The sequence below is a fragment of the Tamandua tetradactyla genome, chromosome 17, assembly GCF_023851605.1.
Source record: "Tamandua tetradactyla isolate mTamTet1 chromosome 17, mTamTet1.pri, whole genome shotgun sequence".
Lineage (NCBI taxonomy): Eukaryota > Metazoa > Chordata > Mammalia > Pilosa > Myrmecophagidae > Tamandua > Tamandua tetradactyla.
The window spans coordinates 43,528,012-43,543,817 of record NC_135343.1 but is presented as its reverse complement, the minus strand read 5'-3'; the positions used below and the strand labels follow the sequence as shown (position 1 = coordinate 43,543,817).

The window sequence follows — 15,806 nt, the reverse complement described above, 5'->3', positions numbered from 1 at the left end:
AAAAGCAGCAGCCTGGAGCTCAGGGTACCCACAGTTATGGGGTGAGAAGAAGAAGGTGCCAAGGATGACACCATGTCACTCACAGTCACTGCCCTGTCCTTGACCCTTAGAGGTCCTGACATTCCCCTAAACCAGAGAATGTTGGATGTTCCATTGAATTCAATGGGAAAAATAAAATGCTAATCTGTCCATAAATAGCTGTGAGGTATCTTGCAAGTAAGATTGACCAGTAAGTGCAGTAGTCTAGTGGTTTATTGAATTCTGGCTTCATTTCTTTGAAAGCAATCGGTAAAAGCATACTGACTTAGATCCGTAAAGGAAGGGCTTATATGAATTAGTTAAATGAAAACATTTTTTTTTTTGGTGAAGTCATTGGGTTCGTTTGCTTTTGGGGTCACCTGGTAACTCCATTTGTGCACACACTCACTAGTGGAGGTTCTAAAACAACCTTCTTTAGTGAGCAGAAAATCCAGTCTCTTTTCATTTCATTTTTCTGACTGGCAATCGTATTTGTGGGATTTAATTATTTCGCTAACTCATTCTGATAGTATAAACACAAAATGTGGTTATCTCTTGCCAGCCGTTCTGAATCCACTTTAAAGAGTTAGCTCCTTCAGTTCCTAACCTCCTCTAAAGAAGAAGCCTCAGAGGAGATGGCTGGCATCTACAGTGCTTTAGCAGAATGGGCTGTTAGGAAGTGGTGGTTGAATGAATGAGTGAGTGAGTGAAGGACTGAAGGGATCTTTCTCCCTGAGGCATGTTGAGCTGTGTGGAACTGTCTTTGCATAGACTCACTCCACAGCTTTACTGGGCTGTTTTTTTTTAATCATGGGCAGGCTCTGGAGACCCAGGTCTCCAGCACAGTAGGTGAGAACTCTGCCGTTGAGCCACCATTGCCTGCCCTGCTGGGCTGTTTTGGGACAAGTCTTATGGCTTGAATTTTTTAGTGGGGAGGAAAGGAATGGAGGCACTAAAAGAAGTTTCTGCTCTATGAGTTAGTGACTCCACAGATAAGAGATGTTTCCAAAGCCAGTGAGCTGGTATCAGGTGGGTCATAGGATCTTCCCTCCTAAAAAAGAGATCAGTCATATGATGTCTTCTCCTAAAAAAAAGTCAGGCTGCTGAGAAAATCTCTGGAGCCAGCAAGGGGGCCCAGGCAGGCAGATTTCATATTGGCAACCTGGATGTCACCCAAAGAGGACAGCTACTTCATCAGTTCTCTGTGGGAGGCTCCCCACCCCCTCCCTCCTCATTGCCTGGATTCTAAATTAGGAGCCTCCCCGGCTCTTGCTAACCCAACCTGGCTCTGCCTCTTGCTGTACACAATTGATTTTTAGCCCTCTACAAGGGTAAAGCAAGCTGGGAGTTTCTGATTCTGGCTCCAGAGGGACTAGGGCCTGTCACTTGGCCCTGCCCTATGTTTCCTGGCCTGCATTTCTTGTAATGTTTCTTATTTTTATGTTTTAGGTCCAAGTTCCGGAAACTGAACCCAGGTCTCCCCCATAGAAGGCAAGCATTCTACCACCGAACCACCATTTTGGCAACCTTTTTACTCCTTCCTCCAAGCCCATAATTCTGCCTGGGTAAGGATCAAGGACTGGCTTCTTCAGAAGGACTGTGGTGGCAGAATCATCAGTGCTTTGGAAAGAGCTCTTACAGCACCCTCCATGCCTGCCCAGGGCGGCGGGGGGGGTATTAATTGCTCTCTTATAGATGGCCTAACCGTTAAATTGGGGGTGACTGGGAGCACTGTCATTATTTGTATCAAAAAGGGTTTACCATGGGTTTGCTTAAGCATGGGAACTGCTTCAAATAAAACATTTCAAACTAAATGATGTGCAGCCAGCCACAGAATATTAGCATCAGAAAAAACTTTTGAGATTTTCTGATTAAACTTCCTTGTTTCAGAAATGAGCAGCCCTAGGGAGGTCCAGCAGGGGGCAAAGCCATGCCTGTGCATGCTTCAGGATGCTTCAAACTTGAGTTGCCAGGCAGATTATAGGAGAAGAATTGAAGCAGAGGGGAGCAGGCACTACTCAGTCCCTCCTGGAAGAGCATTTCTTGGATATTTTTTTGGATGAGGGAGGAGGAAAATCATTGCTTCCCTGCTCACACCCTTCGGTCTGGGTTATTCCTGCCTCACTAACTTCTACCTTAATCCTTCCAGAGTGAACCCCAAGTGACATGATAATACCTCAGTATTTGAGACTTTTCAAGGCACATTTAAATAACTGAAAACCTGAATGACAGGATGTGGCCAACTGAAGGCAAGTTTATTAGATTCAATATGTAGGAAAACTAATAATAGATAAGCAAATGTCAGGAGTGGTAGGAAAACCTGATTTAATCAGTTGATTAGATTGATTTGTAATCAGTAATCCATTCTACAGCAATAGATGCTTGTAAAGTCTGTTCATCCATTTTCATATATTTATTAATTGCAGAGAGTTTTATAACTTGAACTGGGCTTGTTTTTTTTTTTTTTTGACATGGGGCAGGCATCGGGAATTGAACCCTGGTCTCCAGTGGTTTTTTTGGTTTGTTTGTTTGTTTCCTGATGAAAAAAAATTTATTGCTTCTAGCCTCCTATATTCTGGAGCAGCTAGAAGGAAAAATCTGAAAAGATCATATGGTGGCCCATGACAAACTCTGAGAACTGTCCTGTAACTACTTTTTTTTTCATTTTTTTAAAATTAATTTTTAAATTTTTTTTAAAAGTTTGACAAGAAAGAAACACAAACATTCTTAACATATGATCATTCCGTTCTACATATATCCAGTGGTTTTTGAAGAACTTGCTTTTGAGGAACTTGCATTTAGTGTAAAATAATTTAAAATATAGATAAAGTGGCAAAAGTATGACAAGCTAATGTTTTGGGAACTCAGGGAGAGGTCACATCTTGCTTTTGGATCTAGGGAATGAAAACATGTTTGTTTAAAGGAACACTAAGCAATCTTATAATATGGTTAGAGGTAGTGTTAATACCAAGTAATTACTCCTTTTCATGTTATCAAAGCGCTGAATAAATAGCAACACAATATATTTCCTTTCACACTTATGCTTTTTTGATAATTTCTAAAGTAATTTTCCAAAGAGCAGAACCTTTGGTAGATAGGAACAGACTTTGCACTTCCACCAGACAGCAGCTCCATGACTAGTGAATGGAAGTGGAGAGCAGACCCACTCGGGGTCACCCTTTCAAGAAGCTTGTCTGTGGAGTGAGGAGACTTAGTGAGGAAAGTTCACAGGGTCTAAGGAGGTTATTTATTTTTTTAAGACCTGACCATGTCCCTAGCTGTAGGGAAAGAGCTAGCAGAAAGGGAGAGAAGTTGAAGATACAAAAGAGAAATAAAAATTCTTGAGCCAGGGCCCTGAGTTGTAGAGGATACCATTTTTCAAGCACAAACTAAACAAAGAGCAAAGCTACCTACCACTGAGGCTACCACCATCACCACCATCACTACCATTTAGTGCTTTCCTACCTGTGACCAGCACTCCTAGATAAGCCTTTTACAATCTCATTTCATAGGGGAGAAGGATATAACAGGGCAGAGCGATCTGGTAAGATTTGGGAAAGACAGAGTTTCCTTTTGATGGGCTTTGTTTTCTCTAGACAGAATTGAGGTCACCCCCTGGGAGCAGGTAGGAGAATGGGGACAGTCATAGGGTTTTTTTTTTTTTTTAATAATTTTTATTAATAAAAGCAATCAACATACAATGTGAACATTCTTTTTTTTTCATCACATAGTTGTATATTCATCATCATGATCATCTCTTAGAACATTTGCAAGTGATAGGGTTTTAAAAAGCCATGGCAGTGGCAGAGAGCAGTCTGAGGAACTACTCAGCTGTTGTTGGAGACGGTGTGGTTGTGGAGGAACAGTAAAGGGTCCTCATGGCTTCATGATTGCTTTAGCAGCACTTGGGAACTTGGAGGTTAAAGGAGAGGGGGGCATTTGTATTCAAGTAGGAGATGTATATACAATAGAACAAATGGAACAAAGGTATGGGTCAAGGGGTCTAGGATATAGGTGATTGGTTTCATCTAGGTTTGCTAGAGAAAGGAATGCTAGGTGACACAAGGATAGGGAGGGGATGTTGAGGGGAAATCACAATGAAGGTGAAGAACAGAAGCTGTGGAAGACTAGGGGTGGTAGAAATATAGGAGCATATAGGTCATGACCAGGCGAAGGGTTTGACTTTGTGGGCTGAGACGGGTGGAAAAGCAGGCTGTGATGACCAGGTCAGTAGATGACAACCCTGAGAAGTATAGTTGTTTGTTGTGAGATTTAGCAAAGGTAGTTCTTTTTTTATGTTTGTAGGAATAATGGCTTTGGAAAATCATTGAGAGAGTGTCTGTTTTTCCTCCTGGTACCTCTGGGTACTGACAAATGATTTTATGGTAGACCCTTCTTTACCCAGAAAGCGGATTCCTAAGGGGGTGTCAGGTTTCATCTGGAGGGAAGGAGACCATGGCTGTCTTTCCTGTTTGCTTCCTGCCCTGCCTGCCTAAAAAACGTGGAGTTTTAATAGCAGGGCAGTTCTGGCCAAGTAGGACTGGGCTTTTAGGCAGAACTTTCAGAAACCGGTTCAAATACTCTTGGGGAAAAAACCTGTACATTCTTGCAGGCAAAATTCCATTTAGTTGCTTGAGGTTTTGGACTGGTCAGCATCAGATTGAGCCAGTGCTAATCTTCTGTGAGAGGCTAATTGGAAACTTTCCTAAAAGTTTCTTGCTTAAAACTCTAGGAGTCAATGTACACGTGAGCTTTTCTATTCTTGTGAGGTCTGAAATTTATTTTTCCTGGGGTGTATTCATTTGTTCCCCCACAATGACAACATACAGTGCCCCAAAGCCCACATAGTTTGAAAGAGTCTGGAAATAACTCAGATCATTGTTCATAAAGCTGTTTTTCGTTTTCAGTGGTTCAGGATTCCTTTTACATTGTTAATTGCTAGTACATGACTCCACACATTTAAGAAAGAAACCACTGCATAGCTGGGGGAAAAAAAAGACAACAGATAAAAACCTTCATAATTCTTTATGCTGCTTCTTAATTTGATCCATTTATACCACCACCCCGGCTATAAAACCAGATATGCACACTCAAAAAATGATCGCTTAATTAGCCATTTCACCACAGGAACCCAGCAAGGTTGTATGGCCCCCAGCAGAAGAGGCTGTGTGGCTCAGGGCTTGGGCTGCACTGTTCCCATTCCAGTCCTTTTTAAATAGTTTGTAATTGGTTTTGCCACATAAACATTAGAAACTTCTGTCTGGCAAAAGTCACGATAAAGTTAGAAAGAAAAATAATGGGCTGGGAGAAAAGTTTTGCAATATATGTAATGGACAATGAATTAATATCTATAACCTATAAAAGGGTCTACAAATCAGTAAGATAAAGACAATAAACCTAACAGAAAAGGGGCAAAGAATACAAATAGGCAACTCACAGGAGGGAGTAGATGTAGGCATTTCATCTACAGAAATGCTTACCCTTGAGCCCAGAGTTCTCTAGACAAGGACGCTCAATGCAGTGGTAAATCTCCCTCAGGCCATCAGGAGGAGTACTATGAAATACTGTGTAGCCGTTACAGTATCAAAGCAGGCATCTGTCAGTGAAAACAAGCAAGTCTAGAACAATATGAATAGAATATTACCATTTTTAAAAAGTTCATATTTATTGGATTTGGAATGTATGTGTCCTGTTTTTAATGTTATTTGTGGGTGCCTTTAAGTTAGAAAATATTTAAGGCTATATTTTTCTAATGATCACATTAATGAATGAAACATCAACTTCTGACTTCCTTTTATGTAAGATAAAAGATTTATTTGCTATTTATTCCCTTCTTTCTCTCTTAATTAGCTGGTATTATAAATCTTGGCTTCTTAGGACATCTGTCACTACCTCTCCCTTCCCAGGAAAAGGATTTCTAAGGGACCTTACTGAGCCATGGTGCCTCTGTTGTATTTTTGGGTGGATGAATGAAGGGATTCAAAGCTCAGAATTCTTCTTTCCTAGGATACGCTCCTATTTGGTATTCCCAGCTGGCGGAGCCTTTCTGCCCCTGGCCTCTGATACAGTCAGCCTCCTCCCGCTTGGGAGGCTTTGCTTGCTCCTTCTGCTTAGAAAGCCCAAGGGGAATTTGAGGGAATCAGGGGCAAGGCTGAAAACTGACCCAGGACTGGGAAGAAACTGCTCCTTACATCTGTCCTTGCGTGTTATAGTCCTCTCAGCTGGTGGGGGCCTAAGATTTCCACCAACCCAGGCAAGAGAGATCCTTGAAGCTCACACCTAGTTTTGCCTATTTCACAGGGTTTGAGGCTTGAGCTCAAAACCTGAAAATAGCAGGAATCCCATCACAAAATGAGACAGGTGTGTGAACCCCTTTATCGCTTCTGGCAACCTCAAATCAAGCCAAACAATGCCTTTTGAAGAGAAGCATTGCTTTCCTTAATCACATTCTCAGTGTCAATAGACCCCAATATGTGTGTATGGCAATTGTTTCAAATGTCTTACACAATTTTTTTTCCCTGAGCTGGAGTGTTTACATTGAGTGGTGTAATAGAGACTTGTTTAAAATCAGCATTAACTGTGGCTAGTTCTTCTTCTAAAGAGAGGTGGCATAATTTGTATCTGTGGAGGACAAATCTGCCTTTTCTCTTCACCTACAGAATGGCAAAGTAAGAGAGTGAAAGTCCCAAACTTCTTTCTGCTTCTTGGTGCCGGTCAAAGGTGGAGCCTGGAGTGGATGGTTCCTGGTGGGGCTGACTCCAATGACGAAAGAGGCGGTCTTGAGCTAGAGAGGGGAGTGGGAGCTCAGTTGCTCTGAATAATATAATAGGGGAATTAAGTTTTCTGAGGTTAAAGGGAGACACCCCCCCAAAAAACCCTGACCCTCACACACATACCCAAATTTAGAAGTATCTGGAGAGGGTGAAGGGGCCAAGTGGCATGGTAATATAAAACCGCTGTCTCTTCAGACCTCCAGGAAAGTCAGATGTTTTGAGGGAGTTTATGTGTGCATGTTTTTCTTTCTGGTAAAGCATGGAAAAAGGGAGTTGCATTGAAAAGGGGAAGAAGTAAAACTTTCATTATTTATAGATAATAATGACACTTTACTTGGAAAATTCTGAGAAATCAGTGATAAAGCTTCTTGAGCTAATAAATTTAACAAAGTGGTGGAATACAAGATTAATATGCAAAAATCAGTAATGTTTCTATATACTAGTAATGATATATTTATCATTAATAATTTCCTTAATTAGACTAAAGAAAAATTAATTAAGGAAAAATTCCTTTCAAAATAGCAACTAAAAGAATCACATATCTAGGAATAAACTTAACCAGGGATGTAAAACAACACAGAAAACTACAAAACACTGTTGAAAGAAAAAAAGTTCTAACTAGGTGAAAAGACATTCATTGTTCATGGATAGGAAGATTAAATGTTTCCAAGATGTCACTTCTACCCAAATTGTTCTACGGTTTCAGTGCAGTACCAATCAAAATTGCGAATACCTAGCTTGAAGACTTGGAAAAGCTAGTTATCAAGTTTATTTAGGAGGGAAAGAGAGCTTGAATAGCTAAAAATATCCTAAAAAAAGAACAAAGTGGGAGGACTAACGCTTCCTGATTTCAAAGCTTATTATAAAGCCACTGTGGTCAAAACGGCATGGTAATGGCATAAAGATAGGCATATTGATCATTGGAATAGAATTGAGAGTGTGGAAACAGACCACCAAATCTATGGTCAATTATTATTCGACAAGGCCCCCAAATCTGCTGAGCTGGGACAGAGTAGTTGTACCGGTTTGAATCTCTTGTGTACCCTGGAAAAGCCATGTCCTTTAATCCTCATTCAGCTTTGCTGGGTCAGAACTTTTTTATTGTTTCCATGGAGATGTGACCCACCCAATTGTGGGTGGTAACTTTTGATTAGATGGTTTCCATGGAGATGTATCTCCACCCACTCAAGGTGGGTTGCTTACTGGAGCCCTTTAAGAGGGAGCCATTTGTCCAGTAGCCATGTTTCTTGAAGATATAGCTTTCACAATGTGACTGTGTGATTGTGAAAACGTTGTGTCTGATGCTTTTTTAAATCTATTTTATGGACAGATGAGTAAAACATATGGATTAAAAATAAATAATGGGGGAACAAATGTTAAAATAAATTTAGTAGATTGACATGTTAGTGATCAATGAAAGGGAGGGGTAAGGGGTATGGTGTGTATGAATTTTTTTCTGTTTTCTTTTTATTTATTTTCCTGAATTGATGCAGATGTTCTAAGAAATGATCATGATGATGAATACACAACGTGATGAAAAAAAGGAATTTTCATATTGTATGTTGATTGGTTTAATTAATAAAAATTAAAATAAAAAAGAGGGAGCCCCATTTCGGAAAAAGTTTTAGAACCCACGCAGCTGGAGACTTTTGGAGATGAAGAAGGAAAATGCCTCTGAGGGAGCCTCATGAAGCAAGAAGACTGGAGAGAAAGCTAGCAGACCTCGTCATGTTCACCATGTGCCCTTCCAGTTGAGAGAGAACCTGAACGTCATCAGTCTTCCTGAAACAAGGTATCTTTCCCTGGATGCCTTCGATTGGACATTTCTATGGACTTGCTTTAATTTGGACATTTTCACAACCTTATAATGTGTAAACTTGCAACTTAAAATTCCCCTTTTTAAAAGCCATTTCTGGTATATCGCATTCCAGCAGCTTGCAAACTACAACAGTAGTCTTTTCAATAAATGGTCCTGGGAGGACTGGAAACCAATAGCCAAAAGAATGAAAGAAGAGCCCTACCTTTATACTTTATACCGAAATTAACTGAAAGTGGACCAAAGACTTAAATATAAGAACCAGTACCATAAAACTCCTAGAAGAAAATGTAGGGAAACATCTTTAAGACCTAGTAATAGGAGGTAGAGTCTTAAACTTTATTCCCAAAGCACAAGCAATGAAAGAAAAAATAGATAAACGGGAACTCCTCAAAATCAAGTGCTTCTGTGCCTCAAAGGAGCTTGTTAAAAAGGTAGAGGCAGACAACTCAATGGGAGAAAATATTTGGAAACCACATATCAGATAAGGGTTTGATATCCAGTATATATAAAGAAATCATACAACTCAACAACAAAACAACAAACAACCCAATTATATATTGGACAAAAGATATGAATATACATTTTTCTGAAGAGCAAATAAAATTACAGGAAGAGATGTTCATCTTCGTTAGCTGTAAGGGAAATGTAAATCAAAACTAATGAGATATCACCTCACACCTATAAGAATGGCTGCTGTTAAGCAGGAGACTACAAATGTTAGAGAGGATGTGTAGAAATTGGAACACTTATTCACTGGTGGTGGGAATGCATAATGGTATAGCCACTGTGAAATTCAGTTTAGTGGTTCCTCAGAAAACTAAATATTGAGTTGCCTTATGACTTGACAATACCACTACTTGACTTATATCCAGAAGAGCTGGAAACAGTGGCATGAACAGACATTTGTACACCAGTGTTCATAGCAGCAGCATCCACAATTGCCAAAAGATGAAACAATTCAAGTGCCCATCAGTAGACAAGTGGATAAATACATTGTGATGTATATATACAATCAAATATTATGCAGCAGTAAAATGAAATGAGGTCCTGAAGCATGTGACAACTTGAATGAATCTTGATATAATGCTGATTGAAATATGCCAGACACAAAAGGATAATACTGTATGTTTTCACTAATATGACCCTGGTAAAGGTAAACTCAATCTTTTTTTTTTTTGCATGGGCAGGCACTAGAATCGACCCCGGGTCTCCGGCATGGCAGGCGAGAATGCTGCCTGCTGAACCATCATGGCCCGCCCTAAACTCAATCTTTTAATGTAGAATATAGAAAAACATAGACACTGGAGACAGGTGAATGGGTTACCTAATGAGGTTGAACTTTATGGGAATGAGTAGAAGTGATGGTAGTTCATTGGTGGATTTATAAATAATATTGCCTGATTGAAGGTGCATATGATTGAAGGGGACTATATAGAGCTATGTATCTCACTAATTAACACTAAATAAGCTTTTGCATGAACTGCTTCAACGGTATGAATCTTGTACAAAGAGTCAGTAATTGAGGGGTATATGGGAAAACTGTTGCATAGTATGCCCTAATTAAAAAAAATTTATTAATAAAAAAATTGATAACAAACAAAAACTAACATAATTCCATTCTACATATATATTCAGTGATTCTCAATATCATCTCATAGTTGCATATACATCATTTCTTAGAACATTTGCATCAATTCAGAAAAAGAAATAAAAAGACAACAGAAAAAGAAATAAAACAATAATAGAAAAAAAAAGATTATACATACCATATCCCTTACCCCTCACTTTCATTTATCACTAGCATTTCAAACTAAATTTATTTTAACATTTATTCTCCCATTATTTATTTTTATTCCATATGTTCTCATTTCTTTTGTTTTAAATTTTTTGTTAATTAAAAAAATTACAAGAAACACAAACATTCCCAACACATACACTCAGCAATTCACAGTATCATCACAAGGTTGCATATTCATCATCATGATCATTTCCCAGAACATTAGCATCAATTCAGAAAAAGAAATTAAAAGACAACAGAAAAATATAACAAACAGAAGAAAAAAAAATTTTACATGCCATACCCCTTACTGATCCCTTTCATTGATCACTAGCATTTCAAACTAAATCTATTTTAACATTTGTTCCCCCTATTATTTAATTTTTATTCCATATGTTCTACTCATCTGTTGACAAGGTAGATAAAAGGAGCATCAGACACAAGGTTTTCACTATCACAGAGTCACATTGTGAAAGCTATATCATTGTTCAATCATCATCAAGAAACATGGCTACTGGAACACAGCTCTACATTTTCAGGCAGTTCCCTCCAGCCTCTCCATTACACCTTGAATAACAAGATGATATCTACTTAATGCATAAGAATAACCCCCAGGACAACCTCTCAATTCTGTTTGCAATCTCTCAGGCATTGACAGTTTATTTTGTCTCATTTCACTCTTCCCCCTTTTGGTCCAGAAGGTTTTCTCAATCCCTTGATGCTGAGTCTCACCTTATTCTAGCGGTTTTCTCAATCCCTTGATGCTGAGTCTCAGCTCATTCTAGGATTTCTGTCCCATGTTGCCAGGAAGGTCCACACCCTTGGGAGTCATGTACCATGTAGACAGGGGGAGGGTGGTGAGATTGCTTGTTGTGTTGACTGGAGAGAGAGGCCACATCTGAGCAACAAAAGAGGCTCTCTTGGGGGTGACTCTTAGGCCTAAATTTTAAGTAGACTTGACGTATCCTTTGTGGGGTTAAGTTTCATATGAACAAACCCCAAGACTGGGGGCTCAGCCTATAGCTTTGGTTGTCCACACTGCTTGTGAGAATATCAAGAATTCAACTTGGGGAAGTTGCATTTCTCCCTGTTCTCACCATTCCCTGAAGGGGGCTTGGCAAATACTTTTCCATTCACTGATCCAATCACTCTGGGATTCATCGGGGCATCACTCTGGACAAACCAACAAAATCTCATGTCCTATCTGAGATTCCAAGTACTTATGGTGTTCAATCAAACTATCTACATAAGTTACATTAGGAAATGCACTAGTCAAAATATAAATTTTGTAACAAACATTTTTTGCTTTAGTCTCACAAAGAAGGTGACATTTTAAAGTATTAATTACCATCTATTTTCAGTACCCTGCAATAATGACATTCCTTTGTTCATGCACATTTAAAAAATTTGTACATTTAGTCACTATCATTATACACTCTAGACATTCCTAGATTATACCATCTCAATCTTTAACCTCTTTCTTTCTGATTTCATTTATGTCCCCAGCCCTCCTCCCTCTATCATTCTCACATGCAGCTTCATTCAGTGTTTTAACATAATTGTATTATAGTTAGGTAGTATTGTGCTGTCCATTTCTGAGTTTTTGTATTCAGTCCTTTTGCACAATCTGTATCCCTTCAGCTCCAATTACCCAATATCTTACCCTATTTCTGTCTCCTGATGGTCTCTGTTACCAACGAAATATTCCAAGTTTATTCACTAATGTCAGTTCATATCAGTGAGACCATACAGTATTTGTCCTTTTGTTTTTGGCTAGTCTCACTCAGCATAATGTTCTCAAGGTCCATCCATATTGTTACATACTTCATAAGTTTATTCTGTCTTAAAGCTGCATAATATTCCATCATATGTATATACCACAGTTTGTTTAGTCACTCATCTGTTGATGGGCATTTTGGCTGTTTTCATCTCTTGGCAATTGTAAATAATGCTGCTATAAACATTGGTGTGCAAATGTCCGTTTGTGTCTTTGCCCTTATGTCCTCTGAGTAGATACCTAGCAATGGTATTGCTGGGTCATATGGCAATTCTATATTCAGCTTTTTGAGGAGCTGCCAAACTGCCTTCCACAGTGGGTGCAGCATTTGACATTCCCACCAACAGTGAATAACTGTGCCTCTTTCTCACATCCTCTCCAGCACTTGTCATTTTCTGTTTTGTTGATAATGCCCAGAATGGCCTAATTTTAACAAGAAGACATCAACAGTACCACAGCAATATTAGAGGTCAATAATTGGGTGGAGAGACAAGAGTTAAAGGGAGTTTGGGATTTTCTCTTTGGTGAGGGTGTGTTTTTCTGTTATTTTTCTCTTTGGAGCAATGAAAAATAGTCTAAAATTGAGAGTGATGATTGTACAACTAAGTGATATTGTGAGACATGGATTTTTTTTTTTTTGACACTATCCATGATGCCCATTGGATGGAGGTGGCTGAAGGGTACAATGACTGAGAAGCAGAAAAGTGAACTGTGGTGTGTGTACATATGATGGAATATGGTGCGACTATAGAAAGGAATGAAATTGTGAGGCAGGCAACGAAGTGAATGAACTCAAGTTGAGGACATTCTGTTATGTAAAATAAGTCAGAAACAAAAGTACAAATATTGCATGGTTTCTTAGAGAATACTTATAAGAAAATTGTGGCCTAGATTGTAAGCTCTTAGAGCATTCTAAGCTTAAATAAGCATTAAAACTTATTCCTGAGCTTTAAGTGTTACTTCTAGATTTGGAGATGCTGTGCTATAATGTGTATAACCTGGAATTTCCATGTGACTTTGGGTACTTGTGTGACACCTAAGAGTCAAAGCTGGAGTTCTGCAGCTCTGAAAGTCAGCACTGCTACGTACAACAACTGTTAAAGAAACTGAAAAAGAGATCAGGCTTCAAAATCTGGTTGGGGCTAACCAGGGTAAATCAAAATACAGGGTAAAGGATGACAGTGTCTGTATTTCAGAACTTCATCTACTGTATAAGACCAAAGGAAGAGAGTTTTATTTTGTCCAAAACCTACATTTTTCTGTAGCACTCAGTCTAACTCAGTCTGTCTGGATAGCTCATTTAAACAACCCAAACACATGGAGACCAGAGTGGGAACAAGGGCTTGTAATTCTGTATAGCTTAATGTAATACCTGGATTCATCCCAGAGTATGTTGGGCAGATAATTAAAAAGTATTGGCAAAAAAAAAAAAAAAAAAAGAATATTGGCAAAGTCTCTTGAGGGACTGGAGAAAAAAGATGGAACTATTAAACTTTCCCACCTGGAAAATTCCTGATACTCTCTCAAACACTAGGGACTCCCAAGTCAATAGGTCAACCCCCTGATCTTATGAAACTTATTTCTGTAACAGAGAAGCTAAGCCTACCTATGATTATGCCTAAGAGTTATTTCTATGTAATCTCTTTTGTTGCTCAGATGTGGCCTCTCTCTCTCTTTCTCTAAGCCCAACTGTGCAAGGAAAATCATTAACCCACCTGCCTATGTGAGACATGATGTCTAAGGGGGGAGTCTCCCTAGCAATGTGGAACCTGATACCCAGGGATGAGCCTGGCCCTGGCACTGTGGGACTGACAATGATTTCCTGACAAAAAGGGGGAAAAGAAATGTAATAAAATATGATATTAGTGGCTAAAAGAGTTCAAATAGAGTCTAGAGGCTATTCTGGAGGCTACTCTTATGCAAGCTTCAGCTAGATTATTGCTAATTGCCAGGGCTTGCCAAACCCCAACTAACATCATTCCTGTTAACCATAAAGAACACCGAGGGCTCTATCTGAGATCTTACAAAAGTTGCATGCACTAAGTTTCCTTTTTCAGGAACCTAAAACCTTCACATGATTCCTTGGCCGGATAAGTCCTGAAACCCAGAGAGGCCAGTCTCTTCAAGAACATCTACCAGTTCCATCCCCCTGTCCCATATGGTCAATACCCCTTTCAACATGAAAAAAGTTAGAATGGGCATAACCCAAATATCCCTAAAAATTGGGAGAAGGATGAAGGGAGAAGAAGGAGTTAGGATTTAACAAAAGAATATGACTGTTGAATTATTGTATTGATACTTCTTTTTAGACTGCAGTGTCTTAGAGCAGCTAGAAAGAAATACCAAAAATCATGGAACTGTAACCCATACCAAAGTTTGAAATGTGCCCTATAACTACTTGGTAAAATGTACTTTAAAAATTTATTGCTTTTTTGTATATATGTTATATATCACAATAAAAAATGTTAAAAAAAAAAAGAGTTGTGAATCATATCTGGGACAATTCAGAGCAGAGGGAATGAACCAGCCTCAGGAGGTAAGATGTGAATGATATCAAAAGTCCAGCAGAAGCCAGAGTTTGAGAACCAGAAGGGGCTGTTACAAGCATTAGCTGCTGGGAATTTGCAGAAATCTTGGGAACGCCATTGGACTTTCCACAGAACTTGGGATGGGGGATCCTGCCAGCTTTTAAAACGTGTCACAGGATAGGATGGTTGCTGCTAACATCTGATTGCTGTAGTACTGTGTACCTCCAGCAGATTAGAGGCTTGAACTCTTTTTTTTTTTTTTTTCTCATGAGCAGGCACCAGGAATTGAGCCTGGGTCTCCAGCATGGCAGGTGAGAACCCTGCCACTGCACCACCATCGCCCACCTTTGAAATCTTATAAAATGTGTATCAGTGATTGCCCAAGATCCTGCTCTGTGGAGGGCTATTAGCAGGATGCTCTAGGAACTGATATGATATTCCTCTTCCTGCCAATGGAAGACCCATTTTCAGTTCAGACTCCAAAACGGAAGCAAAACTTTACAACAAAAAGGCTTTGTCTTGCCCTTCCCTCCCTCTGATTTACACAGAAGCTGAGAAGTCTGGTTAAAGAGCCAGCACTGCCTAGGGTACCTCATTGGAGGTGGGGGGAGGGAAGAGGCTGGGCCAAGTCATCTATAAAGTTTTGAGTCTTGAAGACTGCTCTGAGCAAGTACCTAAGCAAATATTAACACTCACCAATGAATGTCCTACATCAAGAAGCCAAGGGCACCCAGGGTGGACAATGGCGAATTCAGTCAATACCACATTGAACCAGGACTCTTGCGCATTCCTTAGGAAGACCTGGACTGATGGAAGAACCTGTAGTCTTATAGCCACTGTAGTTCTAAACATAAAGAGCAGCAGAGATCAGTGGGCCTTGACTGTCCAGCATGTATTCTCTCTTCTCAAAGAAGAAACTTTGGTTTTCCTTTGCGGGACCACCTCCTTCCCCATTCTCAGACTGGGTTTGGTGGAGTCAAGCCCACTTGTTGACTCTAGATGGAGGACATGTGATTATGCCCATCAGAAAACAACAGATGTCAAGGACCTGGTTCCAAATTCAACCCAATCAGGACTCTCTGGACTTTTGTTGCAACTATAGGGAAGTGAACTT

General features: G+C 39.6%; 1 long non-coding RNA gene across 13 annotated transcripts in view; it reads left to right on the top strand.

Annotated features, from left to right (window-relative positions):
- Nucleotides 1–14,899, top strand: part of LOC143660963 (uncharacterized) — a 56,935-nt gene extending 42,036 nt beyond the window's left edge. For 11 of the 13 annotated variants that reach the window (XR_013164347.1, XR_013164346.1, XR_013164348.1 and 8 more), the window contains one exon: nucleotides 1,468–2,155. This is a non-coding gene — a long non-coding RNA (uncharacterized LOC143660963). The other 2 variants (XR_013164352.1, XR_013164351.1) reach the window with 2 other exon arrangements.
- Nucleotides 14,900–15,806: the final 907 nt, after the last annotated feature.